This window comes from Octopus sinensis, linkage group LG2 (assembly GCF_006345805.1).
Source record: "Octopus sinensis linkage group LG2, ASM634580v1, whole genome shotgun sequence".
Lineage (NCBI taxonomy): Eukaryota > Metazoa > Mollusca > Cephalopoda > Octopoda > Octopodidae > Octopus > Octopus sinensis.
In genome coordinates, this window is record NC_042998.1 from 70,041,451 (window position 1) to 70,048,709 (window position 7,259).

The window sequence follows — 7,259 nt, forward strand, 5'->3', positions numbered from 1 at the left end:
GATACCAGGCTTACCATCCGTACACGAAGGGCAAAAAATCGTGTTAACTGGAACGGTTCATGTACTGAGAAGAGCATTATCGCTGTGAAAACAACATCCATTCTAGAATTTATTTATTTATTAATTTTTTAAATACATATTTTACCTGTAAATTTGCGTGTGCAATCTGAGAATGCATACAGTGCGCTTCTCTGCCCTAGAGAAAATTCTTTTGTACTCTAGGCACAAGGGCAGCAATTTTTGAGGAGGGGGCCAATCGATTAGATCGACCCCATTACACAAAACTGGTATTTAATTTATCGACCACGAAAGGATGAAAGGCAAAGTCGACCTCGGCAGAATTTGAACTCAGAACGAAATACCTATTTCTTTACTATCCACAAGGGGCTAAACACAGAGAGGACAAACAAGGACAGACAAACGGATTAAGTCGATTATATCGACCGCAGTACGTAACTAGTACTTATTTAATCGGCCCCGAAAGGGTGAAAGGCAAAGTCGACCTCGGCGGAATTTGAACTCACAACGTAACAACAGACGAAATACGGCTACGCATTAGCACGTCGGACGAAATGCTGAGCGGTATTTCGTCTGCCGTTACGTTCTGAGTTCAAATTCCGCCGAGGTCGACTTTGCCTTTCATCCTTTTGGGGTCGATTAAATAATTACCAGTTACGCACTAGGGTCGATATAATCGACTTAATCCGTTTGTCGGTCCCTGTTTGTCCCCTCTGTGTTTAGCCCCTTGTGGCTAGTAAAGAAATAGGTAGTTCGTCTGCCGTAACGTTCTGAGCTCAAACGCCGCCGAGGTCGACCTTGCCTTTCATCCTTTCGGGGTCGATTAAATAAGTACCAGTTACGCATTTGGGTCGATGTAATCGATTTAATCTCTCTATCTGTCCTTGTTTCTCCCCTCTATGTTTAGCTCCCTGTGGGCAATAAAAAGATAAACATTACACAGCGACAGTTAGACAAAGAACACTATGGACAAGCATAATTAATTTGAATGTTGTCTGAATTTATATGAAAGTCCTTGGACTCATGATCGTAAGATTGTAGTTTCGATTCCTGGACCAGGCGACGAGTCGTATTTTTGAGCAAAGCACTTCACTTCCTGTTGCTCCAGAATGCCAGAGATGTTAATAATGTTACCAGCAATAGTTCTGGTAACGATAACAACATTGCTATTACGATTGACGTAGCATCGACAATGTTAGTGGTATATGTCTTACTACGCCCGGTCAGCGTGTTTTTTTTTGTTTTTTTTTTTCAGTGACCAATAAATCTAGTCTCTGTTGCTTCTTGAATTCGGCCACATTCCATAACAGCTGGACATGAAGTTGACAGAACGGAGAGAAGAAATTTTTACGAGCAGTTGGCACACCCTTAAGATATGCTCTCATAAAGACCAACACAGATTAAGACATGCTTTCAGCAATGTACAAATGCGGATGACATAGCCCATTCGTCAGTTTCATTAGCCAAATATCCAATTAAGCAATTTCCTATATGCTTGCTTGCTTATTCACAGCACTAGATAACAGGGTTTGAATATACAATGTATCGTTTCAAAAGATGGAAATAAAGAAAATATAATTAAAGTATAAAATAGATACTGTATTTAGCGTGTCGAGTGAAATAATATACGTGACCGTATTTAACCCTTCTAGAAAAATTATAAACAATTAATAAATATCCGTTTTAAATAATAGTGAGAAAAGTGATAATTTCTGTTCATTGTGTCTATTTTGGGAGATCTAAGTTAGGTTATGTATTTATCTGCTTGGTTTAATCATTTCCAAGACGCCTGTTATTGTAGGGATAGTTTTGTAAGGATTGCTTTATAAGGATTGTTTTGTATGCGTGGGAGTGACTGTGCAGTAAGTAGCTTGCTTACGAATCACATAGTTCCGGGTTCCGTCCCTCTCCGTGGAACCTTGGGCAAGTGTCTTCTACTATAGCCTCGGGCCGACCAAAGCCTTGTGAGTGGATTTGGTAGACGGAAACTGAAAGAAGTCCGTCGTATATATGTGTATATATATATATATATATATATATATATATATATATATATATATATATATATATATATATATATATATATATATATATATGTATGTATGTATGTATGTATGAATGTATGTGTGTGTATATGTTTGTGTGTCTGTGTTTGTCCCCCCAGCATCGCTTGATAACCGATGCTGGTGTGTTTACGTCCCCGTAACTTAGTGGTTCGGCAAAAGGGACCGATAGAATAAGTACTAGGCTTACAAAGAATAAGTCCTGGGGTCAATTTGCTCGTCTAAAGGTGGTGCTCCAGCATGGCCACAGTCAAATGACTGAAGCAAGTAAAAGAGTAAGGATTGTTTCTGACTTCAGTCTTCACATTCTAGTTATCTTCTGTTTCTAGATTATTATATTTTCATAATGTACCCATTCCTTTGAGCGATATATTATAATCTGTTGGGACTAATTAATACTTCAATTTGGGGGTTGTTTCTCCTCTTGATGATCCTTCACAACAATATCCGGTTGATTCATCTTGATCTCTGAGAACTCTTCTAGGGTAAATTATATCATCTCTTTTCTGCATGTATTTCATAATATTGACATAATTTAGCAGTATATGAGCGCCCCAACTATGTCATGCCTGTAGATGTATTCCTTCTTGGCTACAAGTGGACAACTAGAGACAATGTGTCTATTTGGTTCACTCTCAACATCTGCAGTGTAGTCTGCAGTGTAGTCGACTTGACTGCGTGATATTTGCGGTTTCTACTTAGAAAACTTTGAACCTGTGTCGCATTCAAGAGTCCATTAGTTTCACTTTTGATTCCTGCACTTGTCAGCCAATATTGAAATTTTTCCTCATTTATATCCTCCCTGTTCAATTTTCTTCAGGTATTGGAATGTAGACTCTTTTCATGCCATCGCTTTATCATGTTGTTCAAAAGACCCATTTTTAGTTTAGTTTATTTTAAACGTCATCACAGTTTCTATAGTTTGACCTCGCAGCTGTTCGTCATTAGCAATAAATATACGGTCGCTCAGGACCCTTTTTCTGCACCTTATTGCCATAAAAGGAACTTGTTTACATTCTTATTCCCTCCACAGTTAGACTTTGTGCTCTTTTCTGATATTTTTTACTTGCTTCAGGAATTGGACTGTGGCCATGCTGGAGCACCGCCTTGAAGAGTTTAACGAACAAATCGACCCCGTACTTATTTGATCCTGGTACTTATTCTAATAGTCTGTTTTACCCTAACCCTTACCCGAACCACTATGTTGCGGGTACGTAAACAAACCAACACCGTTTGTCAAGCGATGCTGGAGGACAAACATAAAAACACAAACACTTAGATAAATAGAAACATATATGTGTGTGTGTGTGTGTGTGTTGGGTGTGTTTGCTTGTGCGTGTGTTTTGTATGTATATGTGTGTGTGTTTGGTGTGTTTGTTTGTGCGTATGTTTTGTGTGTGTGTGTGTGGTGTGTGTGTTGGGTGTGTTTGCTTGTGCGTGTGTTTTGTATGTATATGTGTGTGTGTTTGGTGTGTTTGTTTGTGCGTATGTTTTGTGTGTGTGTGTGTGTGGTGTGTTGGGTGTGTTTGCTTGTGCGTGTGTTTTGCATGTATGTGTGTGTGTGTGTTGTGTGTGTGTGTGTGTGTGCGTGCGAAGGTGAAGGTGAATATTTTATGCTGTGGATTGGAGAAGGAAACCAGGGATTTCTCTGATGATCGGTCAACAATCCATGAAACGGTCCTCCGAAAATTTTCCTTCACTTTTACTGCACATTAAAAGTATAGAAGGAATTTGTTTATTTCATTGACATTTAGCCTTCGTGAAATTCAAAATTTAATTCAAATTTTTCTGCTTCACGCTGCTGTGCGTAAAATATAGATTGTTTAATTAACGACGTGCTCATATAAACCCCAAATTGCTAGCTTAATTTATAACTGTTCCACATTGTTACTAACTATTCTATGCCATTGATTGAAGGAATTAATTAGGCATGTCTTCCCTGAGGAATATTAAACAAACAGTAAAACGGACCATCAAGAGACTCCTAGCCTCCTTTTTCTGCACATGGAAAGCATTGAAGGAACACGTTTCCATTCTAATGTCAACGAAAGCTAAGCCTTATGTATATATATATATATATACATGTGTGTGTATATATGTATGTATACGTATATATATGTATGTATATACATGTATGTACCTATATGTATGTATGTATTATATATATATATATATTAGAGAGAGAGAGACAAAGAAACAGAGAGGGAGAGATAAAGAGATACATCTATCCATCTATATTGTAGATGGATAGTTGTATGTACATATATATATATATATATGTGTGTGTGTGCGTGCGCAGGTGTATGTGTGTTTGTTTGTGTGTGTGTGAGAGAGAGAGAGAGAGAGAGAGACAGAGAGACAGAGACAGAGACAGAGAGACAGAGACAGAGACAGAGAGAGAAGTTATCCACACCCACGAGCGCGCATATACACACACACACGTGTGTATGTATGCGTATATATATGTATATTGACTAAAAGCCCCATAGTATAAAATATTAAAGCTACGTCCAGACTGTGTATAATGGCTATTGTGGCTGTATTATTGTAAAACTTAAATAAATATAATTGAATATTTCACAGCATAGAAGCAAAGTTGCAAAAATAAAATAGAAATAAAATAAAATAAAGAAAGATTGAAACAATCAATTCTTGGTGAATGAATAGTTGTAAGCAACTATTCAATCACGAACGATAGACATTTTAACGTTTAGCGAACCTCGAATCTGTGGCTGATCATAACAAAAGAAAACTGCAAACTGTAAATAGACACGAAATTCGTGTATGTTTGTTTTCGAGGCTATTAGTGTTGTTGTAAATGTTAGTGCTGTTGTAATTGTTCAATCAAGCCAACCTTGTTTGAGCCGACCTATTATCAGAAACTATCCAGCTATGACCATCCCATCCTTCTTTTACAGCCATCATGTTCCTAATACTAATTATCTAATGTTGTCTTAGATGAATTTTGTTTTGTCTTTTATGAAGACAGCATGGTGTGGTTTAAAGAAAATGTTGCTGCTACTTCTAGCAGGTTGAGCAACCACTTAAAGGATTCCCTCATTGACTCGTAGATATTAACGTTGTAATGAATGGCTGTTTCGTCTGGGAATAAAGATGTTAGTCTCCACTTAAGCCAGTCCATACTAACATATTAGAACCGACCATCATCTCTCGCTTAAAAGTCTTTATCACATCGTGTGATCACATGCCTCCTGCAAGCATCTAGATTTATTGATCGCATGCAATCGACCAGTGATTTTTTTTAGGATATGAAAGATACGTTAAGCCTCTTTCCAAAGTGCTTGTGTAGAGAAATTTAGAGTGTATGATTACAGATTCTTTAGAGTTACTCTGTGGGTCTTGTACATATCATTCAAGAGCAAGGATGCAGCCTTTCTGATCGAAACAGTTTTAATGTATCTTCTTTTTTCAATTATATGGTTTCTGCAGCGGCATTATACAGTGTAGAATTTAAGTAGGATTATTTATCATTCGTGCTAGCTTCGAAGCAATGTGGGATTCTAATGCTTCCAGTCCAGGCTAATATCTATGCTGAGTTTCAAGTAAGTGAATTTCTTAATGTTTTTTTTTATTTATTCTGTACTGTCGTAGAAGGCATGCTGGCAATTCTTAGTATAATGGTTTCAAATTTTAGCACAGAACGAGCGGTTTTGAGGGCAGAGGAAGTCAATTAGATCGACCCGAACGGATTAACGGTAAAGTTGAACACGGTGGAAGTTGAAACCAGAACCTAAAGACGGACGAAATGCCGTGAAGTATTTTGTAGTGCTGATATTACTCTCTGTTAAGATTCAGAGTAATGGCAACACTAACACATGTGCGTCCCTGTATGTATATATATATATATATACGTGTGTGGTGTGTGTGTGTGTGTGTTTGTGTGTGTGTGTGTGTGTTTGTGTGTGTTTGTGTGTGTGTGTGTGAGCATGTGTCTACTTACACACATAACACACACATGTATGTACAGTCGCGGCCAAAATCTTCAGAACGGCATTGTTTTCGTCAGAAAAGTAGATATAATTTGACCGCCATAGGTTTTGCAGTAAATCACTAAATCATCCATAACTTTTGTATTATCCTCTCAAATTACACCGAAATCTCAGACAATAACAATTAATATTGTATTTATTGTCTGTGAAAATTATAGAATATAAAACAACTTTGATAAAAACTTATACCTACTTTTCTGACTGCATTGATAATTTTCGACCCATCACTCTGCTAAACACAGAGTTGAAGATTTTGGCCAAAGTGTTCTCGAAAAGATTAACGCGTGTCGCGGATGGCTTGATCGGGAAGACACAGGCATGTGCTGTTTCCCGGTAGAACCATTCAGGATAATCTCCATCTTCTACAGTACACTGTAGAAGGATTTCATAATGATTCTTGCATGGGAGGGACAGTGGTCGATTTAGACCAATCAAAGGCTTTTGATAGGGTAGACCATCATAACCTGGTGTCTGTTCTGGCACAGTTCGGCCTGGGTATTAGTTCCTCAGGTGGATCATTGAAATTTATAACAACATCGACTCGGTAGTTCGGGTGAACGGCTTTTTATCTAAGCCGCTCAGCTTCAAACGCTCGGTTCGTCAAGGGTGTCATCTCTCCCCGCTTTTGTATATAATGGCTCTTGAGCCATTACTGCCAAAATTGAACCAGGGAGGGCGGAGGTGGCCAATGTGTTCATCGCATCGGTCATCACCTACCGCCTAACCCTCGTTCCCTGCCCTGATTTGTGGTTGAGCAAGCTGGAAAGACAGTTCTTCCGCTTCTTGTGGAAGGGTTCCAATACGCTTGTGAGACGCTCAATTTTCTGCCAACAACCGTTAAAGGGTGGGCTAGGGATGCCTTGGCTGATGATGCACAGGCACGCGCTGAGGTTGAGGCATCTGTGGCTCCATCTGGATGGTGGTCAGGTGTGGTCTCCGCTGGCGAAACAGTTGTTTCCCAAGTTCACTTGCTTCGGTAGACTGGAGATCTGGTTGTATCGTAGATCGAAGTTGGGTACATGGTGTAGGGAGTGTCGTAAGGCTTTCCGGATATTCCATCTCTCGGGCAACATCTGCGGTAGTGGTTCTACCACATTCTTCTATAGAGGGTTGGTAGAGGCGAAATGTGACGATAGCTTGGGGAAGCCCTAGGTCTCGACAATGATCA

General features: G+C 39.0%; 1 long non-coding RNA gene across 1 annotated transcript in view; it reads right to left on the minus strand.

The window, feature by feature from the left end:
* Nucleotides 1-1,043: 1,043 nt before the first annotated feature.
* Nucleotides 1,044-7,259, minus strand: part of LOC118762285 — a 25,432-nt gene continuing 19,216 nt past the window's right edge. Inside the window, exon 3 of the long non-coding RNA XR_004998038.1 lies at nucleotides 1,044-1,114. This is a non-coding gene — a long non-coding RNA (uncharacterized LOC118762285). The remainder of the gene's footprint in view (nucleotides 1,115-7,259) is intronic.